The following is an 18,022-nucleotide window of genomic DNA, read 5'->3' on the forward strand; positions in this document are numbered from 1 at the left end:
ACTGTTCTTTTCTACTATTCAGAAACATCACACTCACACTTTTTACATAATTGAAAGTATACAAGGGATTTATAGTTCTTAAAATTTAACACTGTATTGGAAACACTTTTCCATGTTGCCACAAATCTTCCCATTAATCATTTTGGGGCATAAGATTCCTTTAAGTACTTATCGTAATTAATCAGCCTGCTTTTCTAGACTTTCAGATCACTTCAATTTTTTTACTATCACAAATAAGGCTCTCTATATACAATGCTTTCTCTTGATTTTAGATCACTTTCTTAAACTACTGGAGTTATTGAATTAAAAGATATAATCATTTTTATGCATGTTTCTAAACTGCTTTTCAGTGGGGATGTATTGGCTTTCACTGCCACCAGCAAGATGTGAGAGGACCAGCTTCACTGTGCCTGTAACAGCTTCTGATTCACTGCCATGCACAGAGACACCCACAGATTCCCTTGACCTATACGCAGAGTTTTCCCTCTCATAAGGAATGTAGTAACTAAGACAGAAATAGAAGTTAGTTGTACCATCTGCTTGTGATTGCTCTGTGGCCACAATAAAAAAAAAATGCCACTGTATACCAGAGTGACAGTGTTTCTGCCCCGTGATGCATGGGTGGGAGCGGCCCTGGCACCACTGACTTCTATTTGTAGCTTAAGAAGAACTTAATGAAGCTAAAATCCTTATGCAAAGACAGAGGTTTCTGTATGAAAACATTGGCATGATTTTGTTTTTTAATGTGAAGTTTAGCAGTGAAATTTCTGTGGTTCTGAGAAAATGTTTAGAAGGGCACTCCAAATAGTGGTGTATTTCACTGCAGATGGCATTGTGAAAGTATTTACAACATGCTTGGGTGTGACTCCTCCAGTGCCTATTAAAGTGCTCCGCACTCACTGAGCACTTAATAAATAGTTGTTACTGCTGCTAAGCACATGATAATGGCAGTATGTGCATAATCATGTTTTCTCCTGTGAACTCACAGCCTCTTTAAGTTCTGTAATGCCCGGTTACTTATAGTATGATTATTTAAAAATGCATCTCTTAAGGGTTCAGAGCACAATGTAAACCACTAATGGCTGCACTGGGGGCATGGTATGTTTCATTTGGGGAAAATGGCAGTATTTGTCCTGAGTTATTTCCAAGTGACTTCAAACCCATTTTGCCTGGGTGGCTCCACTCAGTTGTTTAGATGCTAGTATTGGTGAGGCCAAGATCTCAGGGTCCATCACTGTGCCCATAATGCTAAGTGAAGAATACTGTCAACAGAACTGTTTGGTGAACAGACCTTAAAGAATACCCACTATGTGTTCAGTCAGGTGCCAGGAAGTCTGAGGCTTCAACAGAAGTCTAATCCTCTGTTTTCACAGCTTCCTTGGAAGAGAAGTACAAGTGTAGAAAGTGCTTAAATAAAGATAAACACTTAAATATAAATAAAGATGATGAAGAGTCAGAAGAGTGACACTGCTTATCAGTTTTGGATGGTTTGCTTAGCGCTAAGGTGGGCAAGGCCAGTGAGGGAAGCATTCCAGAGAGAAAGGCAGGTGTTAGGATCTGCCATCAACAATGAATAAGTAAAAACAAACGGGACAGGCAGTCATAAGAAAGATTAGACAAAAACCTGTGAATGGACTATCCCCCAACCCTGGAAAAGGGGAAAGCTGCATCAGACAGGGGCTTTTATATGATCCAATGGTCAACTAAAAATATTTATAGCAAGTCCTTTCAGCAAAGACTTAGGTGTTTGATATCAATGCTATGGGAGGCCATGTGATATAGGGGGAAAAATATGAGCTTTGGACTGATGGACCTGACTTCAGGTGTGGATCTTACTGGGTATATAACCTTGTGCAAACCACTCAAGCTCTCTTGAGCTTTAGTTTCCTCATCTTTAGTATATAGCAGTATCAAAACAAGGTTACTGTAAGGATTAGAAAATATATATATACATATCCACATTATACAAAGTTCATGTATAATTAAATATGTAATGTATTTTATATATTATATATTTGTACACATGTATACAAATATATATAAACACATGTGTATGACAGATAATAAGTGGCAGTTAAGATGATTATAGTCAGGATTTTCTCAATAGTCAAGACCTGAGTTTGAAAGGGAGCAAATTTCTAGTGCTTTTTACCAGCCTAATTCTGCTCCCCCAATTTTGTATGCCTGCAGATCCCTTTGATGCATCTCTTCTTTTCTATTTCATACTGTTTCCTTCTTTCCCTTCCCCCTAACTTCCAGCCATGCAAACTTTTCAGCTTCATATTAGGGAGGCATACAATGTCAGAGTAGGAAAGGTCACAGTTTACAATTTTTTTTCTTTTACCTCTGTCCATGCATGTGTGCAAACATTGTCTGTTCCCTTACAAATACCATTAAGTAACCAATTACTTCACATTGATAGACCAGTTTTACCTGTTTAATTTTGAACTTAAAATTGGTTGTCTCCAAACACCCACATTGATTTTTTTTCTCATCTATGCTGATTTCCATGCCCAAAACACATTTTTTTCAGCTCTTCAGTAAAAGTTCTAATTTGGTTGTAAAGATGAATGTTGTAGTGGTGATGGTGATGGTGATGATAAAAATAATAATGTTTATATTTGTGTAGCATTTAACCATATTATAATGGAATTTCATCTCCTAAAATAACTACCTGTATTGGGAAAAGTAGCCAACCTGGAATTGTATAAGATATAGTACTTTCATACAATCATTCTTTTCAAGAACTCATTGTTACCCTTAAGCACTATGTCATCCTCACTGGCCCTGGGAGGTAAGTGATAAATAATGTTTGTTCCTTTTTATAGCTAGAGAAACTGAGGCAGAAAGCCATTAAGGGCTATGTGGGCATACTGCCAAAACATCTAGTGAGTTCAGTTGAAAATCTGATCAATCATCCAGATGTTGTTTCCTACATACTGCCAAACATCTGGATTTACTGAGTGCCTGACTAAATTGACCTAAAGTTTTAGTGATGGGAAGATATAATCGAGTTAACTTGCCCAGGTTCACATATACACGAGTGGTGAATCCAGGAGTGTAATATTATTTTTCTAAGGCCCTTAATTGGGGCTGTATCTATTAAACTACAGTAGAATGTTCCAACGTATATATCTACAAATACAGAGCTATTTCTCTCTCTCTCTATGCTTGTATACCCATGTCTGTCCATCCACATGGGCTGTAGTTAGGCCATTTATGAGCACCTCTCAAAATAACTCTTCACTTTCTTCCATGGAAATTCTCAGCTGCTGGCTTTCAGGTTATAGTTGCTGTTGATAGCACTGGAAATAATATACTCACTAAGGGAATAAAGTAACATTATTTCCATATTGACAGTCCCATGGTGTAATCTTGAGGGGATAGGTTCAGGGTCAGGCCCAGGGCCCCTTTCCTGGGAAGGATTGCAGGTGTGGAATGTCCTCCCCTCCTCCTTCTAAGCCAGAGTTCATGTGTAACATTCCCACGATTGGAAATGAGGACTTTTTATTTCCTTTTCAGTTTCTAACTTGTGTGAGGATTTATTGTCTTGTATTAGGAGAAGAACTGAACTCTTTCAAGTCTGCAATGTCAGTCTTGGGATTTGCAGGACCATATTGCTTTTTTAATTAAAATGTTTGTTTTTGTTAGTGTTCTGCTCCAAGGCTTCTGCGTGGGGAGAAGAGCCCACAAACACCAAGAATGATCATGATACATTCTTACCCATATGATACTGTGGGCCATTTGTCTTTGAACCCTATTTCGTTGGTAACATTTTCTCTCTGTTGAAGTTTGTTATGTACTTAGTGCTAATTTAGCAGTCCTGAAACTGCTATAGAAGTCACTGTTCCCCAGGAAAATCTAGCTGTTTATTGTTTTTCTCCAGTTTCAGTTCAGGTTCAAATAAAATCCCAGAAATTGTTTTCCTGCCTATTGTAAACATTTGACACCAGAGCAGTCAATACCTGCCCATTTGGTGTCAGAATTTTTCATTCAAAGTTGGATGAAGTCTCATCTGTTCTGGATGGTTGGAATGTCCTGCAGAATGGTGGGGGAGTAGAGAACATGGCCTCTTAAGATTCCTTCCAGTCGTGCTATCTGGTGATTTGTGGCTCAAAGTCGGGCTTTAACCCAGCACCCTCTTGTGAACAAGTCTTGTGACTTTATTCTCTGCTCTGCCACTCTTTATAAAATACCCTGTTCCCAGGTCACTCCTTTCAACTTTGTAACCTCTCATCTTTTCAGAGATTATTCCCGTCCCACCAGTCTTCCAGCCTGGACAGATGGAACTCACACTTGCCCCTCCCCCTCCCAATTCTTCTGTTCTTCTGCCTTGTTCTCATCAGAATATAAAAACATTGTATTATAAAAACTTTTGCATTTATCACCCCTAAGTTTCCCTCCTCCAGGGCCAGATCCTGGTAGTCATGTGACTCCACGTGAATGAGAATAATTCTGCCCTATATTTGCATAGCACAATTCAGTTTGTAAAGCTCGTTCATGTATACTAGAAAGATTGACATTTACAATGGGCATGAGAAGCAGGTATAATTACTCTACATTTGGAGTGAAGAAACAGTGGGCACTAGACCTGCACATAGTAAGTGGTAGAACTGTACCTACAACCCAGGGCTACTGATTTCAGTGTCTGTGCTCTTTCCTTCTAAACTAGAAAGATGTAGTGTACCTTGTTATGATTAGCATGATCCTTCTATAAAAGATGTGCAGAAGCACAGATAGCATACACTCCTCAATCTGTCTAATGATTTCCAAGTTCCTAAAATAGTAATTTCTATGGTCTGAAGCCCTAAAATCAACCGCAAAGAAAGAACACGCATATTGTTTATCAAATCTCAATAGAAAATTCTTAGAAAACTACCACACTCTATGATATGGAAACAGAGGTACTTTATGCCATGAGTTTGAGTTATAGACAGCAGACAATCTTTCTATTAGCTATCTCTAATTCATAAAATGATGTTAAGTGGTCAAAGAAAATTTAAAAATGTAGAGCAGCCAGTGTAATGTCTTCACTCCATCCCCTTTTGTGAGCACCTGAGAAGTATTGTTGAAATTCCTGACAGCTACTTTGGTATCATGAAAAGACACTAACTTTTGATATAGGAAGTTAAATTTTTGAATAAGTTAGTTACTAACATAGTTAAGTGTCAGGGAAGTACCCAAGACATTCCTTAGCCTGTGATTGAAGAGGAAATCTTTAAACAAATCTCAGGCATGATAAAAAACACTCAGAATGACTTTTTTCATGTTCTTCTTACAATAAAACCAGTATGAATCAGACCTGGCAGGTGTAGCTCAATGGACTGAGCACCGGCCTCTGAACCATAAAGGTTGCTGGTTCAATTCCCAGTCGGGGAATGTGCCTGGGTTGCAGGCCAGGTTACTAGTTGGGGGCCTGCAAAAGGCAACTGATCTATGCTTCTCTCTGACACTGATGTTCCTTTACCTCTTTCTTTCTCCCTCTCTTCTCGCCTCTCTAAAATTAAATAAATAAAATATTTTTTGAAATAGTAAAAATCTTAAAACACTGCCCTAGTCCAATGGTTGCTAGAAAAGCCAACACTGATGTAAAATTTCTAAATAAATCTTTTGTGAGTCAAATTTAAATAAAAGACCTTTTCAAATAGAATTATGTCTCAGTGTCTGTCACACTTCTTTATATATGAATAGCGTGGCAGAACTCTAGTAATTGCCATTTCCATATGGAGCCAGAATGATGTGTGTGTGTGAAAGTATCTACAATGGCATGTTGACAAGAGCCTATGAACGACTTTTGAGTTACAAAAGGACAATGCATGTTGGCCTTTAAATACCAGACTTAGAATTTGTAGAGCTAAACATTATTTCATGAAGTAAAAGAGAATTAGCTGATGCATTCCAAAACACATTCATCATTAAAAAAATCTTCTGTCATTTTGCTTAATAGCCTGAAAAATAATTACAATGTCTAGTGGCTTGGGGGAACATGTGTTTTTAATATCTTAATTACTATGTACAGTTTAATAACACTGCACCAAGAAGAATTTCCAAGTATTTCATATTAAGTTTCTTGACATTAACTATTTTCTATATTTAGAATAATAGGTTTAAAGATACTTAAATTGGGTCATGTATTTTAATGCTTGCATATTAATAAACTTCTCAAAAATGGAAGATGAGTCAGGAGTGGTGAGCCAAAATGTTGTTGATAACAGTGTTGTGGAAATCTTGATTTAACAATGAAGAGAAATACATTATATTTTTTATTGTAGTATTGCACTCTTTCGTGATTTTTGTTGTTGTTGTTAGAAGTATTGGAAGTTTTAGCTATGGAAAGACAAGTTCTACATATGAAAAGGGAATTCTATTAAACTATAAAGGCTGCCAGATTTTTAAAGTTAGAAATATATGTCCAAAATATCTATGAAAATTATAGGGTCTCATATTCTATTTATACCTACCTACTAGTAAAATGTAACACAATATTTTTTAAATAAATGGTTAAAAATTGTTGCTGTTTACCACCATGAACCTTTACTATAAGCAGTATGTTGTTATATGTATTTTCAAATACTATTTGAGAAATTCAGAAATAACTTTTCACCTAGATACATTTGTAAGTATGTACCTTGCCTATGGGCTGTCAGCTCCTTAAATCTGGGATTATGCATATAATTTCTGTTTCCTACAGTACCTAACATATATAGATTACATGCTCAATATTTACAATATTTTATTGATCAGTTCATACAAACAACTCAACCTCGCTGCCCTCAATTTATTTCTAAATTTAGATTGAATTGTAAGTACTTTTTACATTCAATATTAACCAGTTTCTGTGCTAAGGCAGGGTTACATAAGTACAGAGTTATAGTTAGCAGAGTCCTTTAGGTCATGGGGTCCAGCCCTCTGGTTTTACAAATGAGGAAATTATGGCCAAGAGATAGATGGAAATGACTTGTCCAAAGTCATATTGCCAGTAACTGACAAAGCTGGGACTGGGAAAAAGACAGATCAAAGTTCTGTTGGGCCATTATTGTGCTTCAAGGGGGTTTTGTGTAATACAAAACATGCTTGCACACATGCAACCACATTTGCTTATACTGTACTCCCAATCATAATAGCGGGGCCTGTTCTCAATCAGTTCATCTTAGGGACATAATGCGGTACAGCATGAGGCAAGATCTTGTTAATTATTTATCTCTTGTTATGGATATTAACTAGTGTTTGGTCCTAACAAGTACACCTCAGTGCCTACTGCCTCATTAAACCCATTGAACAGTTGTTACACACGGGTCAGGGGGTGGAGGGTCTCTGCTGGGATCACTGAACCAAAAGCAGGTCGTGTCAGCGGGACCTGTTGCTCATGGACTTACACCCACTCACAGTCTGACTTGGGCTTCTATCACATTCAGGGACAGTCTTCCTTTCAATCTCCATGTTCTGAATCGCAACTCTTCCACCTTCCTGGACAACCTATAATTTATCTAGTGCCTTCTCCCTCCTTCCAGTATGGTAAAATTACCATCATATTTGTCAGTGGGCTTATATGCTAGTTAGCTTAGTTCTTTGGCCAGTGTATTCAGATTGTGTTCCATAGGGATAGAGATGTGGGAGCAGTGCTGTGGGGTTGTTCTAAGTTTTCCATTCCTATTTTAACCAAAGCAGCTGAATTCTAAAAATCTGCTTTGCATATCAGTCTTCCAAATAAGATTACGCTTAAACGAAGTGTTTCAAAGTGTAAGACTTAAAATCTTACCTTGACTGATGTGGCTTAGTGGGTTGGGCATTTTCCTACAAAGCAAAAGATTGCCAGTTCGATTCCCTGTCATGGCATGTCCCTGGGTTGTGGGTTTGGTCCCTGGTCCAGGCATATATGAGAGGCAACCAATAGATCTTTCTTTCTCACATTGATGCTTCTCTTTCTCTCTCTTTATCCCTCTTTCTCCCTCCCTTCCCTTCTCTCTAAAAATAAATAAATGAAATCTTAACAACAACAACAAAAGAATAAAAATCTCGGGGTGCCCTTAAAGCTAATATTATAGGTTTAATCTCCTATGAGCCATTTTCTTTTTCATTTGAGCATTTATTCAATGAGTGAACTAAGTACCTACAATACACAAGGCAGTCCCAGAATGCCTTCTAGTTTCCATCAACCACCTCCTAAAACGAACTGTTGGTTAAAATGGTGACCAAATGGGAAAGTGTGAATGGCTTGATGTAGACATTATTCTTATTGGAAGTGAAGTTCTAAAGTGATTTTGGAGAGCCTATGTTCTTGTACAAAGACAAGGTGTCTTATTTGAGGTTGCAGTTCGAGACATCTAAATTTTCCTTGTCCAAGTCATTAGTATTCTGACAAAGTCCAACAAGAATAAGTACTGAAAATTTGTCCTGAACTAGCTTATCTATACCGAACAGATCATTTTGCCCCTGGATGACAGTCCCATGTTAATTAGCACAATTAAATGTTTGGCCTCTATCTTGTATGCTCATGGTTATTTGAGACTAAACCTTCACTGCAAACTTTTCTGACATATGACCAGGGGTATTTCCATATCCCATGTAGGCTCAATATTAGTCCATATTTTACTAGATCATTACTTTCATAGTAATATCTATTCTGTATTATAGGCATGCAGTTAACAAGACCAACGAAAATAAGAAAATTACCATCACAATTATAAATAATGAGGCCCAAGTTCACATGAATTATATTTCATGTCACTGAAGAACCTTATGGTTATTATCGTGGTATCACTGTTAGGAAATTTTGGTCATCACAACAAATAGAAGAAGGGTCAAAAGACTACAGACAGGCACATTTTACCCTTGCCTTTAATAAGTGATGGAAATTGGACTGTGGAAACCACAAGTCAGGATCCTGGTGTCACATCTTAGCAAAATCCTAGACTAGATTGTTGGACAGCATGAACTTACAGAAGTCATCATGATGATTACTAGAAGCTACTGTGGGCTCACAGAGAGAAAAATCAGGAACCAGGTTACTTCCTCTGTGTGTGTGTATGTGTGTGTGTGTGTGTGCATGTGCATGCCTTATGTTACTAATCAGAGGAATGGTACAGATACGGTATGTCTTGATTTCATCAATGTGTTTGACAGCGGTTCCTAAAATCATTTTTCAACAAGTAGCAAGAAATGTTGGCTAAATAATTATATGATTTGGCCAAGTGTAGCTAATTAACCGTCATACCTAAACAGTGTGTGTTTTTTTTTAATTTTTCATTTTTATTGTATTTTTTCCATTACTATTTAGTTGCCTTATACCCTCCTCCTCTCTGCAATCACCACACTGTTGAACATATCAACATCCGCCTGGAAAGAGACTTTGGGTTCTTTGCTTTGTACTTGACCCTTACTGCCTGAAGTTTTTGCCAGTGATCTAACTGAAGACAGAAAGAGCATGAGTCTAATATTTAGTGATGGCATGAAACTAGGTGCGGTTAAGCTAATGCAGAGATAACACAGTCGGGATCTAAAAATATCTCAGTAGACTGGAGTAGCAGAGAAAGCTAGCAAAGTGAAATGTTACAGGGATAAATGTAAAGCATTACATGTAGATTCACAAACATGACTGTATAAACCCAGTGGGGAAACCCAACTTAGTAGATATAATTGTTTTTAGCTATGATGGAAACAGCAATGAGGAGCAATGAAACCTTCACTAACCCCCCAGATTATGTCTTTCAAATGTAGCCATCACTTAACAGCTCTTTTGATGTTGTGGCCCTTATTGGGGCATGGGGGAAGACGTGGGTAAATATGTACCTGTGTGGTGGGGTGGGCCAGGTGAGGGGCATGGGAATGAGTGGCTAGAGAAATATTATCCATCCTGTTTAAACATTCAAAAAGTTACCTTTGCAATGTAATGTTCACTGCTCCATAGCAGTCTTTGTTAAGCCAGTACTACCTGCTTTTGTTGTGAAATCTTTTTGGTGTGTGATTTAGAGCCAGTGAGAAAACTGAGGGCTATAGCACTATAAAATCTAGTTTGGGAGAAAGTACAGACTCTAGAACCAAACGTAGACCTGGGTTTAAGTCCCAGATATGTTGTTTTGTAGTTGCCTTGCTTCAGGCCAAATTATTTAACCTCACTGTACTCAAGTATCCTAATCTGTGAAGTGGGTCTACTACAATCTATCTTGAAGGATTAGTACAAGTGTTAGATATAATGCATGTAGTAGGCACTGAATGAAGTACACCTACTCCTTTTCTTCATATTATGATAGTAGGAAGAGTTAGCATAAGAGAAATTCAGGAGTGACCTTTTAAGTGGCTTGATTTTTCTATACCTCAGCTTATCAATTTCTGGAATGGATAGACTATAACTTTTCTAGGTTGGGTTCTTGTTTAAATGATTTAAAATTCTAAATATAATAATTAAATGCTAAGAATTCTTGGAAAAATGTATCTAGCCAAACTTCAACAGATTTTTGAACTATTTAAAGTTTAGCTTGGCTCAAAGTAACTGAATGGAAAATGAAGATGATAAATTAAATTTATGTGTGTATCTATATATCTATATATATATCAGTGTGTTTAAATTAAGTTCTTTAGATTTTCCAAGTTTGAACTCTGCCCTAGAGTGGAGGATCTATAAATAAGCAGGCTGCCCTTAGAGTACAGCTTAGAGATCCTACCACATGATTCAGAGCCCCATTTTAATCTTCATTCCCACCAGGACCTTTCATGGAAGGATGGTATCAAGTGAAGAGACTTCAGAGCTATAAAGTTCAGGAGAAGCTAATCTGCATTCCTTTTGCATTTTGCTCTCTGGTTGAAGATGGTGAGAGGTTCCTATATTTAAAACCCGGCTGACATGATATCCTTATTGGCAGATGTCTCACAGGAGGTATTTAGAATGGTTTGGAGTGGTGTATAATATGTTCATGAGTGTGTGTGTGTGTTTCACATGCCGACAGAGCAGAAAGAATTCACAGGGCTTGGGACTATGAGCTTTCTTGAGACATCATCACTCCCAGCTGTTGGAGTGATGTCACACATGCCAGGAACACTGCCTAGGCCCAAATTCTCGAAACTCTAGTTTGCATTGCAGAGCCTAAGACACACAAGACCCATTCCGTGGACTCTACCATCCAAGAATTGTGGAATGTGTTATCCAAAGTCTGGGATCAGTGACTACTTATTTTCCAGGAAAGAAAAAAAGCTGCCCCTGCTGCCTGAGCCTTTGTTCCTGCCTGATATACTACAGAAAATGGGGAAGGAACCAAGACTCATTCGTGAGCTAATACAAAAGATTAAGCCAAGCTAGAGGCAGTTTTTTATAGCTGCACATGGGTTTTTTAAGGTGTTTGAGAGCTGGAAAATTCTCTAGACCAGAACCCAGTAGTGCTGTTGCCTTTGTTCACCAGACCCGAACATAGGGAAAGGGTATCCCTGTGGGAGCAGTTTTCTTATAGCTGATTTCTTTTTGAAGGAGTGCCATTCCCTGAGCTATCGTATGGCAAATTGATTGAGCAACAATTGCATTCTGTACCAATTATTGTTAAAGCTACAGGTTCCACTACAAGATGAGATAGAGCTCAACTCTGATCTTCTATGTGGTTGAATTGCTTTTGTTCTTGCCGTTCTTAGAAGTCATTTAAACCATGACTACTTGCATGACTCCGTTTCAAAATGAAACTCAACAGACAAAAAACAACATAAAATTTAATATATATCTCTGTGAATAAATTATTTTGAGTGTGGTTACCAGAGCAGATGGAGGTGGGGGGTAATAAAGGGTAAAAGGGGACAAATATATGGTGACAGAAGATGATCTGATTTTGGGTGTGGTCACAGAATGCAATGTGTATAGATCATGTATCATAGCAATGTATACTGGAAACTATATGAGCCTATGAAACAATGTCACCCCAATAAAAATAAATTTAAAATATATGTATATATCCTCATCATTTATTTAGAAGTTATTTATTGAATGCCCATGGAGTGTGTAGTGTTGAGTTTAGTGGACTCTGTTGATAAAGACATGGAGAAACCCACTGTGCATAGTTATCATCACATAACGTATATCTTTACCATTTAAATTCATGTGCTCAATGTTGAGCAGCTCTGTGTGACAAGCATTGGGAGTAAGGGCTGTGGACAAGGATACAGAGATAATTTAAGCACGATCCTTGCTTTCGAGGAGGGTGATGAAAACATACCTACATAAATAACTATAACCCAAAGCATAGTTTAAGTGTCCTAAGAGAAATATAAACCAACTACTATATTAGCCCAGGGAAGGGAGGGATTAATCCCTACCAAGGGAATTAGACAAGACTTCAAAAATAGGTAACCTTTAAGCCAGGCTTTGAAAGATGAGGAGAATTTTCACAGATAGAGGTAGGAAAGAAGGATCATCCTGGCAGTGGAATTTGGAATGAACAGTGGCACAAAGACATGAAAGTACATCAATAGCCTTATGCGGCCAGAGAGCTGCAGGCATGGGGCAGAGTGGAAGAGGACATGGGCAGTGAAAAGCAAGACTGAAAAGGTGGCACAAAATGCAGGGGCAGCAATGAATAGTGTAATAAAGAATCTGAACTTTACTCCGTCAGTAAAGGGGAAGGGATTGGAGGAAAAGAGTGACATGGTCACGTCAGTGTTTTAGGGTGTTAACTCTGCCAGGAGCGTAAAGGGTGGTATGGCGATCAGAAATTGGAGGCAAGGAGTCCAGTTCAACTTGACACAGTTTAGGAAGAAGAGAAGTAAAGCTTACTATTGACATTCATTAACCTTCCTTTCCACTGTCTAACAGAACTGTTGAGATGAGAACTGTTCTGTCTTAAAGTCAGGCCAATCGTCTTTGGCTGTGAGTCGGGACCCAGTAATGGGTGTAGCAAGCAGAGGTTTGGGTCTCAGGAGAGGAGACATGGAGTGACCTTCTCACGGTAGACCAGTACCTTATCCAGGTCCTACAGGAGAAATTAAAAGGGAATTCTAGTACCTCCAGAAATTGTCCCTCGTGGAACCTGAAGTAGACGTTCTAACAATGAAGTATTTAGATTCCCTGATGAATGTGTTAACTATTACTTTTAGATCAATTTATTGCACATTTTTAAAAGTCAGAATGCCAATTAAAAGTGGTTCCTTGGCTGTTGAATTTGAGTGCCATCAGTTCACTGAAGTTTCACAAATTACCAAAACTGTGAGAGGGATTGGGAGAGATTATAGTGTTTTTCTTCAGCTGCCGCCGCGGGTGCTTAGATGTGTTGGAGAGACTACTGTGCTTCATGACAGCCTCACAAAGAGCATTGAGGGAACCTGAGGGAAACAGTGGCTGTTGGTCTTCTTCAACCTTCTTCAAACACATTTTCCCATTTGTTATCAACTCCTATGTTCTTAAAATTAAAACAGCTACTTACAGTTTGTGCTCTTTCCCTAGAATGGACTCCAAAAACTTTATACACTTTATATATAGGACCCTGCCTGTTAATTATACTCAAGCATGTGCTGACAACGAGCTGACCTGGCCTTTCACCACGACTGGCTGGCTGGCACTCCACAGCGCTTTTTCTCTCCACCTTAGCACTCCTGTGCTCTTGCTGGTCAGTGCAGATTCTAAGAAGGCTGATGAGGTATGTTGTTTAGACAGTATAGCATCTTGTTTACAGCACTTCTGGAAGAAAAGGGTCTCGTCCACCTCACTCATCACTGTATCTTCTGCTTCTAGAACAGTGCCTAGCACATAGTAAGTGACCAATAACTATTTCCTGCATGAATAAGTGAAGGATTCTGTTCCAATATTTGACTTAGCTCTTTTTGTCCAGTTCAGGGGGAATGTCTATAACTGGTATCCCATGCCTGTCCCACCACTGTATTTTGAAACCAGATAACTTGTTTCCTAGTTTCATAGGTACAGAGATGGAGGGGAATTTTGACTCAGAATGGACCATACCCAGCATCTCACCAGTACTTAATTTATATGATGATTTGTGAGATTTTTGAACTAGTGATATTTAGTTGAGATTTTGGACTTAGAGTTGATGCTGTAATTGGTTGAGACTTTTTAGGGATGTTAAGATAAGGTGAAAGTATTTTGCACATGGGGCAAATGTGAATTTGGCGAGAAATGTATGGGCATATGCAGAGAGAAAGCAAGAGAGGAGGGGGATGCTTTACACCATTACAAAATTTTAAAACGTTACACTGCGTTTTGTCTTTAAAGTATGTACAAAATATTCTATCTGCCAAAAGTCATCTAGAATAGTTTTTCCTTTACTTTTAAAAACTGTTTTATTTTATTTATTTTTCCAGTTTGATTTGAGATATAATTGATATATAGCATTGTGAAAGTTTAAGGTATACAACATGTTAATTTGATACACTTAGTATTATGAAATGATTACCACCATAGCATTAGGTAACACTCCATCACGTCACATAATTACCATTTGTTTTTTTGTGGTAAAGACATTTAAGATCTACTCTCTTCCTTCATTGTCTTGAGAAACATGGTGCAATAGTACCTTGTCTTCCCTGTGAGTCCTCATTCCATTCATACAGAAAGTCTTCAACTTGATAACACCTGAAAAATCCATGAACTCTCTTCTTGTTCTCCCTGCCCTTTCTGACCTTCACTGGGCAGCTCTGCCATGGCTCTCATCCATTGGAATTATTTTTGACAGAGATCCCAGGTAATGGCCTATTCCTTCCCATGATGCCTATTCAGTCACTGTAAAATAGGGTGTTGAACAAAGTTGAGAGACCAACTTTATCTGTCAAAGTGTGAGTAATAGGAACTTTCATTTTCTTGGCTGTCTCCTTTCAATTCCAAGCTCAGCGTGTTGAGGCTTGAAGAGCTGAGATGAAGCAGTAATTCATGTACCTGTTTTATTTGTAGACTCCTGTTTTTGTTTTTGGTTTTGGGAGGGGGGTCCTGAAGTCCTGTAGTGACTCATGCCTTGGGTATGGGTAACTAGATACTGGGAAACATTCTTATTTGAGGGAGATGAGTGTAAATAATCAAAATCTTTAGCACACCTACTCTATTTACACAAATTTCTTGTGCTGTCCCTCAGGAAATTGTTTTTGTAAGGAAGTACAAGTGGGGTTTGTGATCTTGTCTACTTTCAGTATATTCTTTGGACCTACTATGTGCCGTTCGCATTTTTTTTTTTTTTAATCACTGTTCTGGTGGCATTGCTAGTCCTGAGCTCTCATCCCTGTAGCCAGGCAATCATGTGCCTTCAGGTCATTATTTGTAGCATTCTTTGTCTGAGATCCTTTCCATCCCTATGCCATCACCCTAGTCCAGGCTGCCTTACTTCACCATCAACCCCCTGTGGAGCCCAGAGACTGAAAAATCAGTGAGACATTCACTGCCCTTTGCTTATAGGGACTAGGGACCCACAATCTTTTTTTATGTCTTTGTTTTCTTCTAGCACTCTAGTTTCCAACATGACTTATATTTATATTTTTCTTTTGTTGAACTATGTGTGACTTTGTCTCTGGCACAAAAATACTTGTTTCCTTCCTTTTATAAGCCCCACGTTTCCTTGCCTCCCACATTTGCATGTCACCTGTGAGGGAGAGGTATCTTTCCCCACAACTCCTCACTCATTCTCTTCCTATTCACCCACTCTCATCTTCCACATAATCTAAGAATTTCTCTCATTGGTTGATTTTTTCTCTCTATGCCCTTAGTAATTCTATCTTTAATGGAAAGTAGCAAAAAAATAATGACCTGGAGAAAGAGATAAGACCAAGTAGCATTTATTGAACACTTACTCGTGGCTGGTACTGTATGGGGTGCTTCAAAATACCTAATAAAGAGCACCATGCTTGCTCTGTGCTCTCTTCTGGATTTAAAAAATAAACAAGGTATAAATGCTTTTGGCTAGTGACGATTAACAGCAGCACTTTTTTTTTCAGAGCAAAAGCACCAGAAATTTGGAAAGGAATTTGCAAGTTGTGTTGTAATGCAACTGATCTCTTTCTTCCTGAGAACGTTGGTTTCTTGCCAGAGAGTTCAATTCAGGCCCACGCAAACTGGGTGTATTTATAGAGGACCAAACGAGGAAGAGAACATGATAAACTTTCCTCCCCAGTACAACAGCGGCAATCACCAAGTGAATGCCATGTAGCATGGAACTTGGGGAACCAAATGCCATCTAGACATCCAGTAAGTTAAAGGGCTACCTCTCACTCTAGGCAAATGATTCAAGTCTGGGGCTCAGAAGTATTTATTATTCTAGATGGTGGCAAACACTCAAGAGATTTCTTGGGGCCCTCTCAATGTGCAGAACATGGCAGACTGGACCCACTAAAACTGCTTCTGAATTATTAATATAAAGATGTTAAAGAGAAGATGAGAATCTCTGCATACATGTTTTAAGGTTTATGAGGACCTTTTATTTACATGGTCACACTTATTTCTCACTACTGTCCTGTGAGCTATCATTGATATTCTCTTTTATCGATGAGGAACCTCACATTCAAATTGTAAGTGACTGAAAAATTGAACTGACTCTGAATTCCATGGTCTTTCTTCTACTCTGTTGAGGGATGACACAGTCTATCTCAGAGGTCACTTGAAGTAGTCTGGAACTGGCACCTCCACATCTAGCAGTTTCTCCCATGGAAAGACTATGGCAATCCACAAAATTGTATGTATAACGATATTTCAGTGGCATATTCAGAAAAGCAACCCAAATATCTATCAAGATGAGATATTTTTATGTAAACTGTGCCATTTCCATACAATGGAATAATCTGCAGCCATTAAAAATATTTTATTGACTATATTCACCTCAAAAATTTCTCAGTGGATACAGACTTTTCTACTATTCTTAAAAATAAAAATAATTTAAAAATATGTCTAAGATACTTTGTGCAAAGAAAGATATCTATGACATACTGTCAAATTTAAAAAGCTATGAAACAGTATTAAAGTACAATCCAATTTTTACAAAAAAGCAAATGTTTATACGAATGTATGGGGGTGAGTCTATAACAATATATATTAAGACATCAGCGATATTATGATAACTTTTATTTTCTTTTTTTACCTCTCTATGTTCTTCCCAAATAGTTTTTAATTTTATTTTTTTAATTAGAAAAGCAACACGTCTATTTTCATTTAAAACAAACAACAAAAATTTTTAAATAAGTGGACAGATATTTTCCTGAGAGGAGGCAGCAAGAGTACCACATCGGGATTGATAGCCTCCTGACCCAGTGTTTCAGCCTGATAGCCCTGCAGTTATCACCTTAACTCTGAAGGCAGCAGCAAAGACCTTTAGAGAAATGGTCTATGAGGCAGCCTCATGACCCACATTGCCCAGGACTCCTTGCTGACAGGCACATTAAGAAATGTGTGCACAATTAGAGGTGGCCCCAAGCATCTGAGCTTCCCAGAGTAATCCAATATTAGTTTGTCATTCACAAGTTGGCCCAAACATTTTGGAACCTATTGCTATTTTTTGCCTCCCTACCCCTTAGGGAAATGAATTACTTAAGTTTAATATTTGATATTTGAAGTAGGGCCTCCCTTCATTTAACCTAAAATCATCTCTTGCAAGTTCAAGGGGTGCCCCCTAATTTCAGTGTTGTAGCACATAACTTTGTGGTTACAATACCCATCACGATTGTGTGCACTTTTCTTATTTTCCCCTTAAGACTTCATCTTTTCAGACTCAAAGGCCAGTAAGTTTAGTCTGTCATCATATGGCTTTGCTTTGTTCTCCACCTTTTATTATTTTATTTCTCCTTCTCTGGACATTTTCCTGTTCCATTTTGTCTTCTTTAATACACCATCAGCAGAGTATAGTCCCAGCAGCACATGTGCAGTAGATCTAAAATCAGCACTGCAGCTTGAAAGCAACTGCTTTTAGTGGGTCGCTAGCTCCAGACATTCAGAGGTTCAGCTTTCAATGGGAGAAGAGTAGTAATTAAAGAGCTGTGAATGCTGGTTTGTTTTGTCTTAAGAGATATATATGTGGTGTCCACTTTATATTGTTTACTACACCAGAATCCAGCTAAAACTCAAAGT

General features: G+C 38.2%; 1 protein-coding gene across 1 annotated transcript in view; it reads left to right on the forward strand.

The window, feature by feature from the left end:
- The window catches only part of GPC3 (glypican 3), a 408,165-nt gene that overhangs the window by 311,115 nt on the left and 79,028 nt on the right, over window positions 1–18,022 (forward strand). The gene's annotated exons all lie outside the window — the stretch shown is intronic.

This window comes from Furipterus horrens, unplaced genomic scaffold, assembly GCF_987537825.1.
Source record: "Furipterus horrens unplaced genomic scaffold, mFurHor1.1.pri manual_scaffold_17, whole genome shotgun sequence".
In the NCBI taxonomy this organism is placed as follows: domain Eukaryota; kingdom Metazoa; phylum Chordata; class Mammalia; order Chiroptera; family Furipteridae; genus Furipterus; species Furipterus horrens.